The sequence below is a fragment of the Globicephala melas genome, chromosome 4 (assembly GCF_963455315.2).
Source record: "Globicephala melas chromosome 4, mGloMel1.2, whole genome shotgun sequence".
Taxonomy (NCBI): Eukaryota; Metazoa; Chordata; class Mammalia; order Artiodactyla; family Delphinidae; genus Globicephala; species Globicephala melas.
In genome coordinates, this window is record NC_083317.1 from 61,255,198 (window position 1) to 61,281,862 (window position 26,665).

Consider the following 26,665-nt stretch of genomic DNA (forward strand, 5'->3'; position numbering starts at 1 on the left):
AATGGTAACATCTTGCAAAACTATAGTATAATATGAAAAGCTTGTTTACTCTAGAAATCCAATTCTATCCCATTGGAAATAATGAAATTTGGGGGTGGGGGAGAACTTAAAATAATGCTGAACTTCACCTGGAAAAATAAATCAATGGTTAAAATTGAATTTGTTTTAGATGCACATTTTAGCTACTCACCCAAAAGCAAAATATATATGTGGAAAATAATGTAAAAAATAAACATTGCTAATAAACATGAGTGAATAGCCAGGGAGATCCTAAAGAAAGAAGATAACTTAAAAAGAGTTAGGGCTTCCCTGGTGGTGCAGTGGTTAAGAATCCGCCTGCCAATGCAGGGGACACGGGTTCGAGCCCTGGCCCGGGAAGATCCCACATGCCACGGAGCAACTAAGCCTGTGCACCACAACTACTGAGCCTGTGCTCTAGAGCCCGCGAGCCACAACTACTGAAGCCACGCACCTAGAACCTGTGCTCCACAGCAAGAGAAGCCCACACACAGCAGTGAAGACCCAACACAGCCAAAAATAAAATAAATAAATAAATTTATGAAAAAAATTATAAAGAGTTGATAAGAAATGATTACCATATTTTAAAAAAAAAGTTAAAAATTATAGGGTTTAGTTCCTACAAGCAGTTTGGTATCAGTGAAGGATACAAAAATTGATCAGTAAAATAGAATATAAAATTCAGAAACAGAGCCAAATAGATATGTAGTTTTAGTTTATTATAAAAGAAAAATCTAGAATTAGTGTGGAAGAGATGGGATATTCAGAAATGATGAGGATAATTTGGCGAAGAAAAAAAAGCTGAAATTCTACCTGACTATATCAAAATTGTAGATGAAATCCAAATTTTAAAGGAAAAAAATCTAAAAATATTATAATTAGATAAAGACTTATTTTGAAAATATTACTGGAGCTGAGAAGAACTTTATAACCATGACACAAAACTCAGAAGCTATATTGGAAAAATGATAAATTTGACTACACACAAATTAAGACTACTGAATGGGGAAAATGCCATTAAAATTTTAAAAATCAAACCACAAACAGGAACAAGTATTTGCAATGTTTATGGAAAAGAGTTTATTTCTTTTACAAAACACTCCAGCAAATCAATAAGAAAAACACCAACAACCTGGTATTAAAAAGGCAATGAGGGCTTCCCTGGTGGCGCAGTGGTTGAGAGTCCACCTGCCGATGCAGGGGACACGGGTTCATGCCCCGGTCTGGGAAGATCCCACATGCCGCAGAGCGGCTGGGCCCGTGAGCCATGGCTTCTGAGCCTGCGCGTCCGGAGCCTGCGCTCCGCAACGGGAGAGGCCACAACAGTGAGAGGCCTGCGTAACGCAAAGAAGAAAAAAAAAAAGGCAAAGAGCACAAAGAGGAAGTTCAGAGATAAATACAAATGGTGAGTAAGATATAAAATAATTCTGAACATACTCATAATCATGACGTTGCAAAATAAAGCATTAGTGAAGTGCTGTTTTTCTTCTGTCAGATTAAAATTAGATCGTGAACAGTATTAGAGGGTGGAGAAAAATAGGCACCCATGCATGTATGTTTATAGATGCTAATTGCTACATTGTTTTTAATAGCAAAACAAAGCAAAGCAAAGTAAAAACAGATGTAACTTAAACGTGCCTTATTAGACAAGTGTCAGTTGAGTAGAAATGGGTAGGCCTTTGTACCATAATTTGGCTCAGTCATTGATGGAACCACTGTTGGCTCAAATGCTGAGGCTGACCTTAAATGCTGGAGGCTGTCAGCTCATCGTGTCCCTTGGAACTGGGCAAGTAGTTCGTTCTTGAAGGGGGATCTCAGTGGTTCAGAAGAGTAAGCTAATATGTTGCCATTTGTATATAAAGGTTATTCATATACAGGCATTTATATATACAAAGATAGGAATTTTTAAAAATACACAAGAAAATGGTTAATAATATTGCCCTGAGGAGTAGGGCTGGGATTTTTATATCCTACTGTGCTCTAAAAATGTTTTAGTAGGTGCATGTATTACTTTTATACTAGTATAAAAAGTTCTTGATGAATTTAGAAATAATTTCAAAGCTTCACTGAGACCCTCCTTAGTTAAAGGCCATGTCCAATATGCTCAGGATTTCTTAGACCTTCATGTGCTCATAGGCTTTCCCAGATTCTCCTGCCTAAGGTATTTCCCCTGCCCTATCTCAATTGTTTTCTATACAACTTCCTGTTTTATTTTTCATTAGGGTTTGTAGACCCCATTCCAATATGGGGTTTGGGTTTTCCCCGCCACCAACAAGCAATGCTTCAGACACCACTTTGATGTCCTGTAATTCAATTCAATTCTGACACTACCTGGAGATAGCTTCAGACTCCACAGGTTAAGGGTTCAGTCCTACAAGACTTCTTGTGCTTAACCCCCTAAATCTGCCCCTCACCCCATTACAGTTGCCAGTTGCAAGACCAGGTTGTAACCTCTGCTTCTGAGCAGCTGGCTGCAGATTGGAGGTTCCCATGACCTCCTTCTGGGTTTCCACTGATTTGCCAGAGTGGCTTACAAAACTCAGAGAAACATTTTACTTACCAGATCATGGGTTTATTATAACAGGTTATAACTCAGGAACAGCCAGACGGAAGAGATGCATAAGTCAAGGTGTGGGGAAAGGGCATGGAGCTTCCATGCCTCCTCGGAGCACACCATTCTCCCCAAATCTCCATCTGTTTATCAACCCAGAAGCTCTTCAAACTCATCCTTTGTTGCTTTCATGGAGGCTTCATGATGTAGGCATGGTTGATTAAATCCTTGGCCATTGGTGAATGAACTCAAACTCCAATCTCTCTCCCCCACTGGAGGTCAGGGAGTAGGACTGAAAGATCCAACCCTCTAATCACAAGGTTGGCCTCACTGGCACCAGCCCCCATCCTTAGGTGCTTTTACAAAGTGATCTCATTAACATAACAAAAGACAACTTTATCACTTTTAACACTTAAAAAATCTGAACTGTGGAGGAAGAACAAATATATGTGAGGAATATATTTTGGTCATTTGAATAACCAGTTATATATTTTTCTTACAAATCACAATATCATAATTTTATTCATAGCAATTCTCATTATCTGAAATTCTTATTTGTTTGTTTACATGTTCATTTCCTGCCTCCACCAATACGTAATCAACTCCAAGAGGACAGGACTTACTACCCGACTTGTATACTGCCTCAGCTTCTAATAGAGTGCCTGGTACATAAGTAAGCACTCAATAAATATTTGTTGAATGATTGAATGAATTTCAAGCAATATTAAAGAGCTGGGGTGGGAGACCTTCAAGATGGTGGAGGAGTAAGACGTGGAGATCACCTTCTTCCCCACAAATACATCAGAAATACATGTACATATGGAACAACTCCTACAGAACACCTACTGAACACTGGCAGCGACCTCAGAATTCCCAAAAGGCAAGAAACTCCCCAAGTACCTGGGTAGGGCAAAAGAAAAAAGAAAAAACAGAAACAAAAGAATAGGGATGAGACCTGCACCTCGGGGAGGGAGCTGTGAAGGAGGAAAGGTTTCCACACACTAGAAAGCCCCTTCACTGGTGGAGATGGATGGTGGGCGGGGGGGAAGCTTCAGAGCCACGGAGGAGAGTGCAGCAGTAGGGGTGCAGAGGGCAAAGCAGAGAAATTCCCACACAGAGGATCGATGCTTACCAGCACTCACCAGCTGGAGAGGCTTGTCTGCTCACCCGTAGGGGAGGGTGGGGGCTGGGAGCTGAGGCTCGGGCTTTGGAGGTCAGATTGCAGGGAGAGTACTGGGGTTGGCTGCGTGAACACAGCCTGAAGGGGGCTAGTGCACGACAGCTAGCTGGGAGGGAGTCCAGGAAAATGTCTGGAACTGCCTAAGAGGCAAGAGACCATTGTTTTGGTGTGTGTGAGGAGAGGGGATTCAGAGAATGCCTAAGCAACCTCCAGAGATGGTCACGAGCCACAGCTATCAGTGCGGACACCAGAGACGGGCATGAAATGCTAAGGCTGCTGCAGCCACCAAGAAGCTTATGTACAAGCACAGGCCACTATCCATACCTCCCCTCCCAGGAGCCTTTGTAGCCCACCACAGCCAGTGTCCCATGATCCAGGGACAATTTCCCCGGGAGAACACACGGTGCACCTCAGGCTGTTGCAACATCATGCCAGCCTCTGCCGCCGTAGGTTAGCCACGCATCCCGTACCCCTCCCTCCCCCCAGCCTGAGTGAGCCAGAGCCCCCGAATCAGCTGCTATTTTAACCCCATCCTGTCTGAACGAAGAACAGACACCCTCAGGCAACCTACATGCAGAGGTGGAAATCCAAAGCTGAACCCCAGGAGCTGTGCAAACAAAGAAGAGAAAGGGAAATCTCTCCCAGCAGCCTCAGGAGCAGTGGATTAAATATCCACAATCAACTTGATGTATCCTGCATTTGTGGAATAACTGAACAGACAACAAATCATCCCAAAATTGAGGCAGTGGAATTTGGGAGCAACTCTAGATTTGGGTTTGCTTTCTGCATCTAATTTGGTTCTGGTTTTATGTTTATCTTAGTTTAGTATTTAGAGTTTACTATCATTGGTAGATCTGTCTATTGATTTGGTTACTCTCTTCCTCCTTTTTTTTTTTTAATATAGATATGTATATTTTTTCTTTTTCTGTTTTTTTTGGGTGTGTATGTGTATGCTTCTTTGTGTGATTTTGTCTGTATGGCTTTGTTTTTACCATTTGTCGTAGGGTTCTATCTATCCTTTTTTTTTTTAGCATAGTTTTTACGGCTTGTTATCATTGGTGGATTTTCTTTTTCATATGGCTGCTCTCTTCTTTTCTTTATTACTTTTTAATATTTTTTATTCTTAATTTTAATAACTTTCTTTTCTTTCTTTCTTATGTTCCTTCTTTGCTTCTCTTTCTTTCTTTCTTTCTCTTTGTCTCTTTCTCCCCCTTCCTTCCTTCCTTCCTTCCTTCCTTCCTTTCTTTCTTTCTTTCTTTCTTTCTTTCTTTCTTTCTTTCTTTCTTTCTTTCTTTCTTTCTTTCTCCCTTTTCTTCTGAGCCATGTGGCTCACAGTGTCTCCATGCTCTGGCCTGATGTCAGGCCTGTGCCTCTGAGGTGAGAGAGCCAAGTCCAGGACATTGGTCCACCAGACACCTCCCAGCTCCACGTAATATCAAATGGCAAAAGCTCTCCCAGAGCTCTCCAACTCTACACTGAAATCCAACTCCAGCCCAATGACCAGCAAGCTACAGTGCTGGAAACCATATGCCAAACAACTAGCAAGACAGGAACACAACCCCACCCATTAGCAGAAAGGCTTCCTAAAATCATAAAAAGGTCACAGATACCCCAAAACACACCACTGGACTTGGTCCTGCCCACCAGAAAGACAAGATCCAGCCTCATCCACTAGAACACAGGTACCAGTCCTCTTCACCAGGAAGCCTACACAACCCACTGAACCAACCTTATGCCTGGGGGCAGACACCAAAAACAATGGGAACTATAAATATGCAGCCTGCGAAAAGGAGACCCCAAACACAGTAAGTTAAGCAAAATGAGAAGACAGAGAAATACACAGCAGATGAAGGAGCAACATAAAAAACCCCAGACCAAACAAATGAAGAGGAAATAGGCAGTCTACCTGAAAAAGAATTCAGAGTAATGGTAGTAAAGATGATCCAAAATCTTGGAAATAGAATGGAGAAAATACAAGAAAGGTTTAACAAGGACCTAGAAGAACTAAAGAGCAAACGAACAATGATGAACAACACAATAAATGAAACTAAAAGTTCTCTAGAAGGAATCAATAGTGGAATAACTGAGGCAGAAAAATGGATAAGTGACCTGGAAGGTAAAATAGTGGAAATAACTACCACAGAGCAGAATAAAGAAAAAAGAATGAAAAGAATTGAAGACAGTCTCAGAGACCTCTAGGACAACATTAAATGCACCAACATTCGAATTGTAGGGGTCGCAGAAGCAGAAGAGAAAAAGAAAGGGACTGAGAAATTATTTGAAGAGATTATAGTTGAAAACTTCCCTTTTATGGGAAAGGAAATAATCAGTCAAGTCCAGGAATCACAGAGAGTCCCATACAGGATAAATACAAGGAGAAACATGCCAAGACACATATTAATCAAACTATCAAAAATTAAATACACAGAAAAAATATTAACAGCAGCAAGGGAAAAACAACAAATAACATACAAGGGAATCTGCATAAGGTTAACAGCTGATCTTTCAGCAGAAACTCTGCAAGCCAGAAGGGAGTGGACATATTTAAAGTTATGAAAGGGTAAAACTACAACTAAGATTACTCTACCCAGCAAGGATCTCATTCAGATTTGATGAAGAAATCGAAAGCTTTACAGACAAGCAAAAGCTGAGAGAGTTCAGCACCACTAAACCAGCTCTACAACAACTGCTAAAAGAACTTCTCTCAGTGGGAAACACAAGAGAAGAAAAGCACTACAAAAACAAACCCAAAACAATTAAGAAAATGGTAATAGGAACATATATATCAATAATTACCTTAAATATGAATGGATTAAATGCTCCAACCAAAAGACACAGACTGGTTAAATGGATACAAAAACAAGACCCATATATATGCTGTCTACAAGAGACCCACTTCAGACCTAGGGACACATACAGACTGAAAGTGAGGGGATGAAAAAAGATATTCCACACAAATGGAAATCAAAAGAAAGCTGGAGTAGCAACACTCATATCAGATAAAATAGACTTTAAAATAAAGAATGATACAAGAGACAAAGAAGGACACTACATAATGATCAAGGGATCAATCCAAGAAGAAGATATAACATTTATAAATATATATGTACTCAACATAGGAGCACCTAAATACATAAGGCAACTGCTAACAGCTATAAAAGAGGAAATCGACAGTAACACCAAAATAGTGGGAGACTTTAACACCTCACTTACAACAATGGACAGATCATCCAAACAGAAAATTAATAAGGAAACACAAGCTTTATATGACAGAGTCGACCAGATAGATTTAATTGATATTTATAGGACATTCCATCCAAAAGCAACAGATTACACTTTCTTCTCAAGTGCGCAAGGAACATTCTCCAGGATAGATCACATCTTAGGTCACAAATCAAGCCTCAGTAAATTTAAGAAAATTGAAATCATATCAAGCATCTTTTCTGACCACAATGCTATGAGAGTAGAAATGAATTATAGGAAAAAAACGTAAAACACAAACACATGGAGGCTAAACAATACATTGCTAAATAACCAAGAGATCAGTGAAGAAATTAAAGAGGAAATTTAAAAAATACCTAGAGGCAAATGACTATGAAAACACGACAATCCAAAACCAATGGGATGCAGCAAAACAGCTTTAAGAGGGAAGATTATACCAATACAAGCCAACTACAAGAAGGAAGAAACATCTCAAATAAACAATCTAAACTTACACCTAAAGGAAATAGAGAAAGAAGAACAAACAAAACCCAAAGTTAGCAGAAGGAAAGAAATCATAAAGATCAGAGCAGAAATACATGAAATAGAAACAAAGAAAACAATAGCAAAGATCAATAAAACTAAAAGCTGGTTCTTTGAGAAGATAAACAAAATTGATTAACCATTAGCCAGACTCATCAAGAAAAAGAGGGAGAGGACTCAAATCAATAAAATTCAAAATGAAAAAGGAGAAGTTACAACAGACTCTGCAGAAATACAAAGCATCCTAAGAGACTACTATAAGCAACTCTATGCCAATAAAATGGACAACCTGGAAGAAATGGACAGATTCCTAGAAAGGTATAACCTTCCAAGACTGAACCAGGAAGAAACAGAAAATATGAACAGACCAATCACAAGGAATGAAACTGAAAGTGTGATTAAAAATCTTCCAACAAGCAAAAGCCCAGGACCAGATGGCTTCACAGAATAATTCTGTCAAACTCTTAGAGAAGAGCTAACTCCTATCCTTCTCAAACTCTTCCAAAATATAACAGAGGGAGGACCACTCCCAAACTCATTCTATGAGGCCACCATCACCCTGACACCAGAACCAGACAAAGATGTCACAGAGAAAGAAAACTACAGGCCAATATCCCTGATGAATTTAGATGCAAAAATCCTCAACAAAATACTAGCAAACAGAATTGAACAGCACATTAAAAGGGTCATACACCATGATCAAGTGGAGTTTATCCCAGTAATGCAAGGATTCTTCAATATACGCAAATCAATCAATGTGATACACCACATTAAAAAATTGAAGGAGAAAACCATATGATCATCTCAATAGATGCAGAAAAGGCTTTCAACAAAATTCAACACCCATTTATGATAAAAACCCTCCAGAAAGTGGGCATAGAGGGAACTTACATCAACATAATAAAGGCCATATATGAAAAACCCACAGCCAACATTGTTCTCAATGGTGAAAAACTGAAACTATTTCTTCTATGATCAGACACAAGACAATGTTGTCCACTCTCACACTATTATTCAACATAGTTATGGAAGTTGTAGCCACAGCAATGAGAGAAGAAAAAGAAATAAAAGGAATCCAAATTGGAAAAGAGGAAGTAAAGCTGTCACTGTTTGCAGATGACATGATACTATACTTAGAAAATCCTAAAGACTACCAGAAAGCTACTAGAGCTAATCAGTGAATTAGGTAAAGTAGCAGGATACAAAATGAATGCACAGTAGTCTCTTGCATTTCTATACACTAATGATGAAAAACCTGAAAGAGAAATTAAGGAAACACTCCTATTTACCATTGCAACAAGAAGAATAAAATACCTAGGAATAAACCTAAATAAGGAGACAAAATACCTGTATACAGAAAACTATAAGCCAATGATGAAAGAAATTAAAGATGATACAAACAGATGGAGAGATTTACCATGTTCTTGGATTGGAAGAATCAACATTGTGAAAATGACTCAACTACCCAAAGCAATCTACAGATTCTGTACAATCCCTATCAAACTTCCAATGGCATTTTTCACAGAACTAGAACAAAAAGTTTCGCAATTTGTATGGAAACACAAAAGACCCCGAATAGCCAAAGCAATCTTTAGAAAGAAAAATGGAGCTGGAGGGATCAGGCTCCCTGACTTCAGACTATACTACAAAGCTACAGTAATCGAGATAGTATGGTACTGGCACAAAAACGGAAATACAGATCAATGGAACAGGATAGAAAGCCCAGAGATAAACCCACACCCATATAATCACCTGATTTTTGATAAAGGAGGCAAGAATATACAATGGAGAAAAGACAGCCTCTTCAATAAGTGATGCTGGGAAAACTGGACAGCTACATGTAGAAGAATGAAATTAGAACACTCCCTAACACCATACACAAAAATAAACTCAAACTGGATTAAAGACCTAAATGTAAGGCCAGAGACTATAAAACTCTTAGAGGAAAACATAAGCAGAACACTCTATGGCATAAGTCACAGCAAGATCCTTTTTGACCCACCTCCTAGAGAAAGGGAAATAAAAACAAAAATAAACAAATGGGACCTAATGAAACTTAAAAGCTTTTGCACAGCAAAGGAAGTCATAAAGAAGACCAAAAGACAACCCTCAGAATGGGAGAAAATATTTGCAAATGAAGCAAGAGACAAAGGATTAATCTCCAAAATTTACAAATAGCTCATGCAGCTCAGTATCAAAAAAACAAACATCCCCTTCCAAAAAAGAGCAGGAGACCTAAATAGACATTTCTCCAACGAAGATAGACAGATTGCCAAAAAACACCTGAAAGGATGCTCAACATCACTAATCATTAGAGAAATGGAAATCAAAACTACAATGAGGTATCACCTCACACCAGTCAGAATGGCCATCATCAAAAAATCTATAAACAATAAATTTTGGAGAGGGTGTGGAGAAAAGGGAACCCTCTTGCACTGTTGGTGGGAATGTAAATTGATATGGTCACTATGGAGAACAGTATGGAGGTTCCTTAGAAAAGTAAAAATAGAACTACCATACAACCCAACAATGCCCTGTATATGCCACTACTGGGCATATACTCTGAGAAAAACATGATTCAAAAAGAGTCATGTACCACAATGTTCATTGCAGCTCTATTTACAATAGCCAGGACATAGAAACAACCTAAGTGTCCATCAACAGATGAATGGATAAAGAAGATGTGGCACATATATACAATGGAATATTACTCAGCCTTATGAAGAAACAAAATTGAGTTATTTGTAGTGAGGTGGATGGACGTAGAGTCTGTCATACAGAATGAAGTAAGTCAGAAAGAGAAAAACAAATACTGTATGCTAACACATACATATGAAATCTAAAAAAAAAAAAAATGGTTCTGAAGAGACTAGGGGCAGGACAAGAATAAAGATGCAGACATAGAGAATGGACTTGAGGACATGGGGAGGTGGAAGAGTAAGCTGGGACAAAGTGAGAGAGTAATATGTACGTATATGCACTACCAAATGTAAAATAGATAGCTAGCGGGAAGGAGCCACATAGCACAGGGAGATTAGCTCAGTGCTTTGTGACCACGTAGAGGGGTGGGATAGGGAGGGTGGGAGGGAGGGAGACGCAAGAGGGAGGAGATATGGGGATATATGTATGTGTATAGCTGATTCACTTTGTTATAAAGCAGAAACTCAGACACCATTGTAAAGCAATTATACTCCAATAAAGATGTTAAAAAAAAAAAAAAAGAGCTGCGGCTACATATTGTCTCATTTCACCGAGAAGATAAACTGGGTTTCTCCAACTTGGAAATTTGACTTCATTCTGTATCTTCAGTTAATACAGTATACAGTTATTACCTACTATATAGCAGAGCCATGAACTGTGAGGCATAACAAAATAATGTCTGTCTTGCCATCACAAATCTTAAAATTGCTAGGTCATTTCTATTCAGCCAACTGTCAGCAGAGATGTTCCTGAAACAGAAAAGACCAGGCAGAGGTGAGGATGAGAGAAGTGGTTCTTGTCTCATTAGTTGGTGGGGTGCAGAGGAGTTTCTGTTCCCCAGTACTGGAAGACAGGGTCCTGGAAACCACCATCACATCAAATCTCCTGGGATTTACCCCACGTGGAAACAATTCTGATATGCTATCCCTCTTCTCTGCCAGTGTTTCTCACACATATGGTTTCTATGGTTCCCCTGAATCTCTGATGCCTGGGAGGGACCCCTGCCATGTATGCCAGCTGGCTTGTGGGCCCTGTGTTCTCACCTCATTTCTGCCAATGCTGTTTCAGGGAGCTGGGCCTGGTTTCCATTTTATCCAGCCTTATCTCTGAGAGCGTTTTTCTGAACATAGCCATCCTCAGAACGAGAAAAGAAATATAATCAGGATACAAATGTTTCAATACTCATTGGATTCTCTGTCTGGAAATTTGCTCTATTAGAAACTCATTTCTTTGAGTTAATATATTAGCCTCTTTTGGAATTCAGATGCCTTTGGGAATAAAAAGGGGCACATTAAAATATTAAGACAATAAAGAGTTAGCAAGCAAAACTATAGTGTGAAAATGTAAATCAGGTATTTGGATTATAGGCTATCAGAAGTGAAAAAGCTATATATATATACATATATATACACATATATATGGGTACTTAAAAAATTTTTTGTCCTTCCTTCTTGTTTTTACAGAATGAGGACACTGAATCCTGGGAAAGCACAGCAGTTTGGCTAAGGTCACAACAGAGTTTCTTGAATCCCTGCTTCTTTAGAATTTGAGGGGTAGAAGTTGTCAACTGTTAAGTGGAGATCCTTAGACCTGCAGTTAACAGGCTGTGACACTGAGCACCTGGGTTAGTATCGTAAAGAAACATGTTTCTGGAAGCCCTTTTCAGTTATGCAGCAGTTAAGGACTTGGGTTCTGGTTAGAGCAACATAGATTTAGCTCTTGCTTTGCTATGAGAATTGGACAAGTAACACCATCTTTAAGTTGCAGTGTATTCACCTGTAAGAGACAGATGGTGATAGTATCTGCTTCATAAATGTGGTATAAAAAGTAATGAGCTAAAGTAGGAAAAGCATGGAGCAAAGTCCTTGGCTTATAGTAGGTAACTGATAAACACTGACTGTTAAAATTGAGTGATTAAAGACAAGGTTTACCTACTTCACAGTGTTGTGAAGGGCTCCCGCAGTATCTGGAAGGTTGCTCCAGCCATCTAGCCTTTCATTCACACTGCTTCTCTGCATCTCAGTTTTCACAGCTTCAAAATGGAATAGATGATTCATTTCCCTTACCTTCCTCCCAAGAGTATCCCATTTTTTAATAAAACATTTAACTTTAGATGGGCATATTCAAATCCATACTGGAGAATATGGAAGGGCTAAGGAAGGTGGGAGAAGCAATGGAAATGGTAGAGTTTTGAGATACTTAAAGTTAGCACCCACCTGTTTCCCCTGGTTTCCACTGGCTAAAATGTTACACGGATTGAAACCTGAACATTTGGAATGCCACTGTGTTCCCTGGAAACTCTACCCTGAGGTTTAGAGGTTAGAGGAAGGTTCTGTGTGGTTCTAGTGTGCTCCATCCAACTCTCTGATTCATCTCAAAGATCCAAGAAGAATACAGAGTTTATGTAGCTGGCTTACCCCAGCAAAGGAGATGAGCTCAGACCTTACTCCAAAAGAAACCAAATTCTTATTTAAAAAGAAAAATTTCATGCCCTTAGAGGAAAAGCAGACTTAGGTCTTAGACACTTGAGTGAAAAGACTTTGTCATGACAATAAGTCATGTTTGTGGCTTTCCCAGTCACTTATTCCTCTCATAATAGCCTAAGTTTCTCTGAAGGTCCATGGAATCACCCAGGAGTTTGAAAATGCATATTCCTCAGCTATACCCTACAGACAGTTTGATTAGGTAGATCTGGAGTGGAGCTTTGGAATAAGAATTTTAATGAGCACCCTTGCCTGCTTCTGACTTGAGGGACCATTTGAACCACACTTAGAAATATATTAAGTGAAATACATGCACATTAAATCCCTGTGTCAGTTAAACACAACCCATATCGCTTTCATGTTCTTAACTCCTTTTTATAAGAACCACTCATTTTACCTGGAGCTGAGATATGATTTCATTGCCTGAGAAGTTGAATAAAACAGAACAAAGGAATTTAGAAAGAAGTTTCTAATTTCAAAATACACTGAAAAGGAAAAGAACAAGGTAAAAATAGTCTGCTACCATTTTTGTAACAAAGAAAAGGAAATCAGAATACACAGACATATAAACAAATAAATATCTTCAAAGGGAAACACAAGATTGTTAAAACAGAAACTAAAGAAATTGGTTGACTATTGGGGAAGGGTGAAAATAAAGCAATAATACAGGGAATAATATTTTTCTAAGTTTACCTTTCAATCTAGTTTTGACTTTTAAACCACATTAATGTTTTGCATATTCAGAAAACATTGTTAATTTATCAAGCATATAGTAAAATCTAGAAATTGAATACGTATAGAAACACATGAATTGAACTGTATGTCAAATTGATAATATGAACACAAAGAAGCAAGGCCAGAATTAATTCAAGTAAATTTTGAACACTGTACTCTGATTGCATCCCACCTTCAGTAGGATATTTTCTAAAGATGAAAAGAAACTATTGGTGGTGGAATCGTTTGAAACTATTTTGTGTGTATTGCAGAATTGAGCAAATGAGCAAATATATTGGTGTTTGGGGCGGGGCATAGAGTTCTCATGGTAGGAGAGTGGTAAAAAAATATGGAAAGGGGGAAGGAGAACTCTGTTGTATTGGATTAGAATTGGAAGTACAAACTCATGACTTTATCAAAATATATATTTTCTTGCTGGGTACAAAGAAAGTGCTTAGAACAATTACACTTAAGTAACAGTTAATGTATTTATCACCCTGATCTTGGTTTCTAACTACCACTTTCCATTCAAAGGAACCAGGACTACCTGGAAAACTGACTGACCCTAAGTCTGGGGCAATGAAGTACAAGGTGAGCCAGGAGCATTGAATTGAATCAAAAAGTAAAGAAGTGGGCTTCGCTGGTGGCGCAGTGGTTGAGAGTCCGCCTGCCGATGCAGGGGACACGGGTTCGTGCCCCGGTCCGGGAAGATCCCACATGCTGCGGAGCAGCTGGGCCCATGAGCCATGGCCGCTGAGCCTGCGCGTCCGGAGTCTGTGCTCCGGAACGGGAGAGGCCACAACAGTGAGAGGCCTGCGTACCGCAAAAAAAAAAAAAAAAAAAAAAAAGTAAAGAAGTGCTCAAACACTGATAGGAAAATGTCAAAAATAAATAAATAAATAAAAACATGGATGCCAGATTAAAGGGGCTTCCATTGACCAAATTTGAGACAACTAGAATATCAATTTAAGTAATGGCAGGGATGGATTATAATAAACCTCTGCGAGGCCATAGTGGTACCAAAAACAATGGGAGTGGATGGAAAAAAAAGAAATATTTATTTCTACAAAAGAATAGTAACTCGGGCTTCCCTGGTGGCGCAGTGGTTGAGAGGACACAACAGTGAGAGGCCCGCGTAACGCAAAAAGAAAAAAAAAATAAAAGAATAGTAACTCATAAATGTAGAAAGAATGTTAAATGATGGTTTTCTAAGGCTGTCAATGACCACTGTAATAAGTGATTCAAGCAAAAATCATCAAAGCATGCTAAAACTGTTGTATAAAATGTTGATCTAATAATCACCCAGTTTCAAAACTATTTACTAATTACAGAGGGAACATGCTACATTTACAATGGAGAAATTTGATAGCATCACCTTAACCAAATGATGAAACTTAAAATCACCAAGTTTGACAAACTGGCAACATATGCCTCCTGATGTGATGTACTACAAAGAATACATTCTGCCAAAAATGTTTAACCTTATTCTAATCATGAGGAAGCAATCAGAAAAATCTAAATTGAGAAACAGTCTGCAAAACAACTGGTCTAGACACTTCAATATGTCAGTGTCTTAAAAGTTAAAAAGAAAGGCTAGGCATTGTTCTAGAATACAAACTATTAAACAGATATGATGACTAAACAATGCATAATTCTTGATTGAATCCTGGATTTTTTTATAAAGCTATAAAAGACATTTTTGGAACAGTTTGGGAAATTTGAACATAGATTGTATATTGTATAATATTACTTATCAAGGCTAAAATTTCCTGAAAATTCCATTGTAAATATGTAGGAGAATGACCTTGTTCTCAGAAATACATACTGCAGCCTTTTGATGTCTACCACTTAAGAGTTCACCAAAAATGGAAAAGAAAAATGAAAGACAAAGCAAATGTGGCAAAATATTAACAATTGGTGAATCTTGTAAAATATCAGGTGCTCATTTTATTACTAGTGCAACTTGTCAGTAGGTTCGAAAATTTTCAAAATAAAAAGTTAGAGGGTATGGAGTGGGCAAATAAAGAAGGCAGTATTGGTTGCAACCAGTATTAGTTGTCAGAACGGTGTGGTGTATATACTTCTGCTTATCACTGACTGGGCAGGGTATGTGCCTGCTAATAGCCTCACTCATTAATTCATTCCCCTCTGCAGTCTGGCTTTCTCCCTTCCCCCTCCCCTCACCAGGATGTGCTTAGGTACAACAGTGAGGGGAGGAGGAGGAACATGGAGAGCATTCTCTGTATTAACATCTCAGAGGGATATTCCCACTTCAAGCACCTCTCCCAAGGGCTAATGGCCTACAGAGCCTTATTACCATCCTGGGATAAGTTCAATTTTTTCTTTTTAATGATAGCAATTTGTTACACCAGTTTGCCACTTGCCTGCTGCTTCCTTGTTAATCCAATAATCTATATGAGCAAAGCAATTTGACATACCTCCTTCCCATCTGCCGCCCATCATCCAAACTATATCTTAACTATCGGTGATTTATTAGTGGAGTCTGCATTAAGCACATCTCCACTCCATTGTTGCCCTCCTTCTCAGCCTCTTGCTTGGATACACTCTCTGGGTGTGTTAGAAGGCAAACTCAGCGTGGAGATTAAAAACAACAACAGAATAATAAATTGAGCCTCAGTTCCAGGAGTTGTTCCTTTCAAATAATTAGCATTTATGCACATCCACACACTAAGCAGATCCATTTCAGAGCCAGTCTTAAGAAATGTGAGAAACTAGGATATTTCTCATCATGTTTTTCACTCTGTCCCCAACCTCGATTTTTTAAAACTGGTTGAAGCCATTCATTGGAACCTGCAAATAGACAGTGGCCCAACTGCCCTAACTGCCCTAACTGAATGTTGCATTCCTCATTCCCAACCTCCTTTATGTCCATTCACTTGAATTAAAGGCCTGCGTGAGGCCTGGACCCTGAACTCTTTCCTGCAGAGAACAAAGGGCCAGGTAGCTATTGGCTAGATGTACTGAAGCAGCTCTGAAGAAGGGACTTTGTTCTCGAAGGTATAAGCCTGGTTCTCTGAACATCAGGGCATTACTTGTGATAGCTAAGCTTCATTTTTCTCCATGTACTCCAGCCTACCCAAGAACAAAGGCTCCAGGAAGACACTCCCAGAAGAGGGACAAAACGGAGTTGGGCAGGTTGAAAATGGTGGTGTACAACAATGTCTGCTGTCTGCTGTGGGCTGAACATGCCATTCACTTTGAATTCTGTGCTATCCTTTGCCTATAGAAGCTTGATGCACATGGCCCAACCTAAAACCTATAGTAAGAGAAGAATCATGGGTATAGGATGGAAATGTCTAGAACCCATTGCTATCACTATCTATTTGCAGTTTCCACATAGTAGGAATCTGGATTGCATAGTGGTTAGCTCACTGGCTGATAAGTGAATTCTGGTTCTGCAAATTCCTATCTCTGCTCAATAGCAAGTTTATTAATCTGTAAAATGGAACTGCTTCATAAGGTGGTGATCAAGAGTAATAATGATTAATCAGTAAATTGTTTTTATTCTCCTTTTCTCATCAAATGTCATCTGATTTTTAATTCTGTAATGACTCTCCCTTTTTTTGTAAACAACTTTTTTTTTCCATTAAGTGCCTCAGGAGTCCTAGTTGCATTTGCCTTTCGTCCTTGGTTCTGTTTGCCTTGGGCTGATTTTACCTGGCTTGTTTGGCTGCTCTCACGCTTGCATTGTTCTTGATATCTCCATTCCAGACAGCGGCCTTGAACAGTCTGCTGGTTGAATGACACATAGTTTGTGGTGTGAGTGAGCTGTCAATATATAGAGGGGGACTTTCCTGAGTTGATGGGTTTTAAGAAAAGGAAAATGAAAAAAGACAGTCAACCTGACTCTACAATCTACATTTAACATTCCTATTCTTCCAAAGTCAAGGGTGGCATCTTGTCATCCTTTTAAGCTCACCTGGCAATGTGCTTATAATAAGGCAACGGTTCTGAACAGCTGGCATGTTCCATTTCACAAGTGACCAAAACTTGTAATTTTGCATATAGCCATTGTTGGTATACATATTTTATCCTCACAAGTAAATGCCAATTGGCCAAAGGGTATAAATTGTCTGATTTCATTTCTTTTCCCCTCATGGAACTTAGCATGGTGCATTGTACTTAGTAAGTGTTCGATGAATGCTTGAGGAACAAGTAACTGTGGTTTCACCTTGCAGAATGATAACATATTTTACTGATTCATTTTCCTTTGAGTCGTTTTCTCTCAAAACTCTGTGTTATGAAACTTTTTCCTCTGTTCGAGTCGCATTGCTTTCTAAAAAAAATCCCCCTCCATCTTTTCTTAATTAACAGGCTTTTCCAGGACTTTTGTTTCTTTCTCTGTGACAGTTTCCCACTATTGTCTGTTTGCAGCTGTTACATGGTTGAGAACTGAGTAGACATGCTAATGATTGCCTGGTGTGTGGGCGGAGCACCTCTGAATTCTCCTAGACTGGCCATGCAGCCTGTTCCTACTTACTCTTTCTAAAATAAGCCTCTAGTTGGCAGCCAGGGGATGGGTTATTTGCAGTTTCTTTCTGTGGAGGAAGTTCTTGCTTGGACTAGCTATCTGTGTTTCTATTTAAGCGCAAATAAACATGTTGCTGCTCCCACACTCCTTAGGTCTACACCACACTCCAAATTGCCTGAGTCAGCCATGCACAAACTCATCCAGATGACTAGAAACCAGCTGTGGTTTCTGTGTTTAATCAGTTAATTTAGCAAATTATCTTGTGGGTTTTTTTTTTTTCTTTTGTCCATATCCAGTCTCTTCCTATATTGGTCTTAGATGTATTCTGAAGAAAATTGAGTCATTATATCACTGAATGGATTTGGTCCTTATAATTGTCCTTGGAACTCATGTGGCTGAAACTGAACAACTCCATTGAGGAATTCTGAGCACTTCATTGTTTATGTATTCTTTCCTGCCGCTTTGAGGAAATGATACTTTTCCAAGAGGCATTACATAGGTGTCTGAATTTCCTAGCATCTGGGAAGACAATCTGTAGTACTAATCTGAGATTCTCATTCTGAGTCATGTATTTCAGCCAGTAAACTGGAATCAATCTAGTTAATCCCCTTTCAGTATGTTTTGCAGCTGTTAGGATTCCATGACCGTTATGCAAAGACACAGAGAATCTCACTGATCAGAGAGCAAGCTGGAGGGGACAGGTTGGAGGCCTTGGAGAGACGGCAGGCTTTGAACAAGGCACAAGGTTGTTGCCAACCACCCTGTTAATGCAGGCAGGGTCTCAATGACCTTTAGGATGCTTTTAGCTTTCCAGTCTGTCCTAAGACTATTCTTTTCTTATGGAGCTTCTAAGGTGGCTTTTCTTTTGAAAATAAAAGCCTGAAGTGTCCATGCGTAGAGAAGTGGCCCTCATTAAAGACTTAAGACAGCAGGCTAAATTCTTTCTATTTTAGCGTTTCTTTGGAATGTAACCGCTATGTCCATTAAAAACCAGGAAGTCATGTAGAAGAAGCTGAAACTATGAGATTTCTTTGACAAATCTTTTACCCGGCTGCCCTCTGAACATAGAAGGGAACTATGGAGAAACAAATACACCTCTGAGTTTTATTTGAGGGAAAAGAAAACCTTTCTCTGAGGATGTAGGAATAAGGGATAGACAAAGTTAGATTATGCATTCTTGTGAAGGGGATTTGTCTTATTTATCCTACTTCTTTGCCGAATTATTCCTCCTATTCCTACCTCTCCAGGACATAAATGAATAAATCTTGGCATTTCCTAATCTCATCTATTTTCATAGATTCATATATATCACCTGCAATAGTAATGAGATTCAATTTGAAATTAGCGCCAATTTTGTTTACGTGTGCCAGGAGCTGTGGACTTCCTCAGAGCCTCAAAATACAGCACCACAATTCATTTCCTGAATTCTATCCCATGGCTCAGTTGTGCTGCTATAAATAAGTATTCAGGTTAAGTTGCTGGTGGGTGTTTATCACTTTACTCATCATTTGTCTCAGCTTGGGGAGTTTTTATTGAAAGAGTCAACATAAAAAGTAACTCTCACAGCTGGAGAAGTTGCAAATATGTGATGAGATGATCAGACTAATTGGCCAGGTCTGATAATCAGTAGGTAACCCACTAATTTTGACGTAGAAAACAAACAAGAGATTGAGTGGAGTAGGTTGATTTTTCCAGCTAAGAAGAAAACATCCCTTTAAGATGGGGAGAGACATTCTGGCTAGAGACACTAAGATATTTTAATTGCTTTGTATTACATACTGATTTTACTCACAGACTGTGAAACTAGGTACAGATGGTTGGCTAAATAAGAATTTCAGTCTGTTTAGGATTCTGGCTAGTGTGGAGAAAATATAGAGGGAGAAAACTTGAGAATATTTCAGACCAGCTTATAGTGGACATTTGTTTTTAATCCAGCGAGAGTGTGAATAAAACGGCACTGCTATCACAAACAATAAAATGAAAGCAGAAATATCAACAAACCACCCCCCCTCTCTTGATACCATGTCTCTTTGTGGTCCAGTGTCTCTCCAATCTGTTATCAAAACAAGAAGTCATAGTAGTTGTTCTCCCTTTGTGGTCCCACCTACCAGGGGCATCAGCATCCCCTGGAATCTTCTAAGAAATGCCAATTCCCAGACCCCACTTTGGCCCTACTGAATCAGACACTCTGAGGGAGGGGTCCAGAAATCTGTTTTAGCACATTTCCCCCCCCACCCCGCCACCACGTCCCCCGATCCTGACGAACACTAATGTTTGAGAACCACTGGTGCATAACCTTGCTACTCAGAATATGGCTTACAGACCAGCAGCCAGGGAATCACTAAGAATTTGTAAGAAATGAAGAATCTTGAGCCCCTCCTCACAGTTCGCATTTTTAAGCAAACCTCCAGGTGATTAGGGTGGCCATTAATATTTGTGAAGCTCTGGTCATTATCCCTACTTTCCTCTTCTTTAATGAAGACCCAAAATGTTTATTCTGATACTTGGAATAAAGATTACATTTCTGAGCCTACCTTTCAACTAGGTCTAGCAATGTGTCTGAGTTTTGGCTACTGAAATGTGGGCAGAAGTCTTCTAGGAAGTCTTCTCTAAAGATAGGAAGCATGAAGCATTTTTGTCATTCCTCCATTCTTCTGCCTGTAACATAGAGATGATGATTCAGGCTCCAGCAGCCAGCTTTGATTGTGAGAAATAAGGTTTACATCAAGGATGACATGGTAGAGAGATGGAAGGAGCAAGGTCCCTGATGAGAGTGGAGCCAGTCCTAAATTGACTTCTATTATGTATGAGAGAAGTAAACTTACCTCTTTATAAGTATTTTTTAGGTCTCTGTTCTGTTTAGGTCTCTGAACTTTATCTTCAGTGATTTTTAACTCGTAACTAGTTATCACCAAGACTTGCTAATTTTACCTCAAAATTTGTTCTAAATCTATTTCCTTTTCTCTATACCTTATAACAAGGCCCTTGTTTACACCCTAATCATCTCTTACTCAAATTTCTAAAATACTTCCTGTGTTTAAACCTCCAGTTCTTTACCTTTCAAATTTATCCTCCATTGATGTGAATTATCTAATTAAAATGGAAATCTCATCTTGCTGTTCCTTTGTTTATACATCTCCCTTTCCAGTAGAATAGCTTTCTAGCTTGTTTTCTATTATTTCCCTATGCCCATCATAATGCCCAAGCATACGAAATGTCTTACAGTCCCAGAATTCCTTTTGATTTGTTATGGATCCATGCTGTTGCTTTCATTCTGGAATGCTCTGTCTCACTTCTGACTAGAAGGCACATTTTTAGTTACCCTTCAAGATGTGCAACTCAAGGGTGACATTTTAGTTGTGTACCCCATGAAACAAAAATTAAGAGCATGGAACTCAAATTTAGGTATGCTAATTTGCATATTCAAAATTTATGCTTGTGTTATTGTATTTATATTACATATGTACATTACAAAACCAACACAAAATTATAAATAAAAAACAAGTAGAAGTTTTCAGGTTTTATCTTCACTCCCATGAACTGATTTGTTTCTCCTGAGGTAAGAGCACTGAATTTGGGAGACCAGTTTCTCTAATTTGCAATGTTTGCTATGATGATCCCCACCAAAGCAGAACTGATAATGCTCTCCTTTGTACCTCCATAATTTATATTTGCTGACCTGTTTCTCCTTCTATTTTATGAGATCCTTTAATCAGGGGCTGGATCCTATTCGTTTTTGCATTACTACCAGCTATTGTTTGGCAATATTCATTTATACTTTAATTCATTCAATCAAATGCCAATCAATATTTATTCAATGTCTGCTATATATTAAGCAGTATTAATGTCTGCTATATTGTTCTAGGTGCTGGGGACTCAGTAGCAAATTAACCAAAGTTCCTGACCTCAATTAGCTTACATTTTAGTGTGTGTGTGTGTGTGTGTGTGTGTGTGTTTGTGTGTGTGTGTGTGTTTGGGGGAGGGTTGGTGGGGGAGAGATAGATAATGAGCAAACAAGTAAATGTAAATAAAATGCTAGGTGTGATATGCTCAGTGAAGAAAATAGTGACATCATTTGGAAATAGAACTAAACTGAGTTTCTAAACAGTTGCCTGTTTCTGTAAACCTAACCACTTGAGACATCAAACAGCTGTGTGGTTCTCTTCATATGATTTCTTAATCCCCCTTCCTATCCCAGCAGAAAGGGTGGATTCTTATCAGTATGATAAACCATGTAGAGAGAAAGGTTTGTAAAACACCAGGTTCCTCTCCCCCTATTGCTTTACTTCTTTTATTAGAAAACTAGGGCTATTTAGTTCTACAATTATGTACATTAATCATTATTTGCTTGGCACTTCTCCTGTTCTATTGCTGAGAAGTTGCTCTAGCCTACTTTCTGACTTTGCTCTTCTAATGTTTGTTCTGGACTAGCCCTGCATATGAATCCTCCTCCCTAAAACCTGCGTCTCTATTCTGTTCAGGGGTGACATCCAAAAGGCCTTCTTATTGTCTTATCCATCCCTCAACCAGTTCCTTCCCCTCTGTCCTTTGATGGTGGATAAATTTCCTTTAGTCTTCAAACTTTCCCTCAAAGATTTGGCCAAGATTTGCCATTTTCTTCAGAGATACCACTCCTCTCCCAACCTCTTCAATAAAGCCAGGTCCATTTTTTAATTCCCCTGTCTCTCACAAGCAGAAGAAGAGATAAGTATGTCCTTGTTTCTTTGTGGTCCCTTTAGTCCACTATCCCATGATAACATCTTCATTAAGGTTCTTCTATTTGGTCATGCTACCTACCTTCTTTATTTCCTTGTTACAAAAATCTACTCATATTATGGAAACCCTTCCACCTCCAAATTCAATAGGTGAATCACAATTATTATTTATGTACTTATTCATATTTTTTTTTGACTAGCACATTTCTTGTGATTTAGTCCTCTGTAAAACTTAGCCATTCATGTGGTTGGGACTTTATTAATAAATACCTTGGTTCCATACTTCTTTAACTTCCTCATTGCTTGTTATCTCACTCAAAATGGCCCCACACTCATGATCTTGAGCTCCAGATTCCCTTCTCTGATCACAACTTTGTGTCCTTCCTTTTCTTCTCTTTCATTCCTGCAACCTGCTCTTTGTCCTTATGACCTTCAGGTTCGTGACTCCTCCTTCTTCAAGCTCTGCTCTAGCCTCATAAGCCTTCTTCTCCAGCCTATACTCTATAGCAGGTTGTTTCAATTATACAGCTGCTACCATTATAGAAACTATTATCACCTACACTTCATGACATTTCCAATTATTATTATTATTATTTTTAGTCAATCACTCATAGCAGATGACTTCCTCTTTAGTATGTACTTTACCATTCCCCTCTTCTTTTGTTTCCATTTCTGAGGAGAAGGTGCTAGTCTTCTTCCCTGCTGAACCGTTGAACCTAGTCCTAGGCCTCCTGCCTCAAGATGGTGTCATGGAGAAAGCATGGCCTTTGGCCCTCGCCTCACAAGAGCTAGAATTTCAGGCCTATTGTGGATGTAGATATATGTCCTGGAGCAATTTATTTAACCTCCTTGCACCTTTTAGATTTTCATCTTTAGTAGAAAATAATAATAACATCTTTCTCATAGTTGATGTGAGAACTAAATAATAAAACATAAAGGTATCTTGCACAGTATTGGGACCAAGTGGGCACAGAATATATGTTAGTTTATTCCTTTCCTCTGGTGCTGTATTAAGAATTCTTACCCTGCTTTCGCTTTTTACATAAGCTCTCTAGGTCCTTTTCCTCTGTGTACACACGTGCTTATACCTGCCCTACTCTGAACAAGCTTTCCTCCATCGCTAAGTAGTAAATCCCATGGTCTTTTCTTAGTTCTAGGCCTCCTTGGTCTCAAGGTTACATCTGGTACTACTGACTACACCTTTCTTCTTGAAACTGTCACCTCCCTTGGTTTCCATAAGTAAGTTGCTATCCTACCTCTTACTGCTCCTTATTTCTTAACTTTTCTGTTCTTTTTCCTGCTTCTCCTAACAAATAAAATGTCCCCCTAAGATAAGACCCCTGCTTTCTGCCCTTTTCTTTCTACAGTTATTTCCCCAATGTTTTGATTCCCTCCCCTGGCCACAATTCTCACCTTTGAAGTGATTTCTTCAACCAAATCTCCCCCCAAGTCCCAATCCCAGATTTCTACCTACTCATCTCCACCTGCATGTCCTAGTAATACCTTAATATGTATAAAACTGAACTCTTAATTTGCTCTTCTTAATAACACCCCCCAAAAGGTGCCATTATTATTAAAAACAATCTTTACATTTTTCTCTATCTTGCCTCACATCTAATTAGTTGCCAAGACCCGTTAAGGATACCATCACAAGTTTGTGTTTCTCTTCAGAAATTATTGTTCCTAGTGCCATCACTCTACTTCAGACGTTCATTACCTCTTCTCTGTACCTTAGAAGTACATTCCTAGCCAGTCTCCCATCTTATGTCTACCTTCCCCATCTATACTAGATATACTTAGTGACATTTTCCAATCCAAAGCACTTTGGGGGCTCCCATTGCTTTCCAGCATTTCATGTTCTTCATAATGTTGTCCTGGCCTATTTGACACCATCTAACTTATTTATCACTGCTTGACTCCTAATGACCTACATTTCAACCAATCTGGAGTATCTGCCCTTCTCCAAGCATGACTTACCTCTTTTTGCCTTCATTTGCACATTTTTAATGTACCTTTGGTCTGAAATGCCTTCTGGTTCTCCTTTTATAATTTGAAATCCTACTCTCTTTTAAGACTCATCTCAAATCATTCCTCCTTCTTGAAATCATTTATTTTCCTCATCTAACTTCTCACAACTTTAAGAGATTTTATTCTTTGAGAAAGAAATTCAATTCTTCCTCATATTATAGTTATTTGTACACTTATCTACTATCCACATAGTATGTTGTCTAAGAGCTAAACTGTGTTTTACTCATCTTTTTCTTCCATTTTGTGCTGAACACATTATCTTGCTAATAATATTTAGACGACAAATATTTGTTGAATTGACTTAAACTGAAAGTACACACTGGTTTATTATGTGCAAATCAAAACTCTGATTTAAAGAAAAAGGAATAACTTATTGATTGTTAGGCTTTTTCCCCCATATAAAACAATATAAAAATCCACAAAAATAGTCTAAGCACAGAAAAAATAAATAGCTGACCAAGAATGGACAGTCAGGTAACAGGCAATAGAGCAGGAGAAAGAGGATGACTGTTTAAGACTTGGTTTCTAAAGGATTGTCATAGAAGCAAAAGAAAAATAATCACTCATCACTCGATTTGGTAAACTGGCTTCATTTTGTAGAGGATTCAGTTTAGCTTTTGAGAGACAGCAATTATTTGCTTGGCCTCTTACCGTCATTTCCAGGGTAGATGACTTATAAAAATAGTCACCTTGAAAGTCTGGGCTACTAAACATGTACACAAAGGTTAAACAATTAAATGTCATTACCATCTAGCCCTCCATGAATCTGGTAGTGTATGTTACATGTGTTTGCCTCAATTTATTCATTTTTCAAATGTCACCTCCTTAGAGAGGCCCTCCTTGTCCCCTCTACCTAAATAGCATTTCTCTATCACGTGACCATCAGTCTCTTTACCTTCTTTCATTCTTCGTAACACCTGCATGACCCATCTGTCTTCCTCACTGGAAAGTAACCACCATCAGGGCAGGGACTTTGCTATTTTCTTCTCGGCAGTCTCTCTACTCTAGTCTAGAACAGCCTACTACGTGGTGAGAGCTCAATATGGAAATATGTTTTGTATGAATGGAAGTGCCAAAAATAATTGACCCTTCTATGACATGTTTGTTACAACCCCGAATTCTTTGATAGGATATTATTTTATTTTGTGCCACTCAGGTTTTGCTCACCTAGGCAATATAATTGTAAAGCTTTCTAATCCTTTCTAGAAATCCTCTTTTGTAAATTGGCCAACCTACTCTTTCCATAATTTATTTTGCTTATTCTATGAGAGAAGTTGGCTCAAATTTTCCCAGTAAGTGAAAATGGGTTTCTAATTTGGTTTTCACTGCTTATTCTTTCCTTTTAATTCATGGTCATTCTTGTTCCTAGTGAGTCCCTGTTGACCTACTCAGAATCATTACTGGGAACCAGAAGATGGTATGTAATTGAATTGGTATCGCTGCTGTCACCATCAATTTGTGTAGGAAAAAAGGCTGAGGAAACACAAAGGCAGAAACTATAATTGAATATGGTTACTACTAAGGTAAAACAGAGTTGCAATTTTCAGAGAGCATGGCAGGTCAGATGGTGAATGTGTAGGGGCTGAGTGAGATGAATTATCCCTGGGGGATATGAAAACCAAAGAAATGGACTTCAGCCAAAATGGATGGTCAGAAGTCACTAAATCCACAGCTTTAACAATGTCAATTCTTTTTCTAGGCATTCAAGTACAATGAACAGTGGATTATGAGCTGAATAGGGGATCAGGAGATGTGGGCTCTAGTTCTGATTTCTTCAGTGGAGGCAAAACAATTAACAAATTAATTAATTGCCCTGGGCCATAGTCATCTCATTTATAATATTGGGACAATAACATAATTTCTGGCTCTCAGGGCTGCTAAGAGGACCCAATAACATGGTATCTGTGATTGCTTTTGAATAGTGCTTCATGCTGTTTGGAAGCTAAGTCTTATTATTACTTGATCAATGCCTTATTTCTACAATGACTAATCATTTCAGTTAGTTTTTTATCCACTACAAAAAGCATACCACAGAGAATT

The 26,665-nt window shown here is 38.8% G+C and overlaps 1 long non-coding RNA gene across 3 annotated transcripts in view; it reads left to right on the plus strand.

Annotated features, from left to right (window-relative positions):
* LOC115853600 (uncharacterized) overlaps nucleotides 1–26,665 on the plus strand; it is a 393,922-nt gene that overhangs the window by 183,894 nt on the left and 183,363 nt on the right. For 2 of the 3 annotated variants that reach the window (XR_009563702.2, XR_011377417.1), the window contains exons 4-5: nucleotides 11,657–11,817; nucleotides 13,925–13,981. The exons of the other annotated variant lie outside the window; for it this stretch is intronic. This is a non-coding gene — a long non-coding RNA (uncharacterized lncRNA). The remainder of the gene's footprint in view (nucleotides 1–11,656; nucleotides 11,818–13,924; nucleotides 13,982–26,665) is intronic. 3 annotated transcript variants of the gene reach the window in all.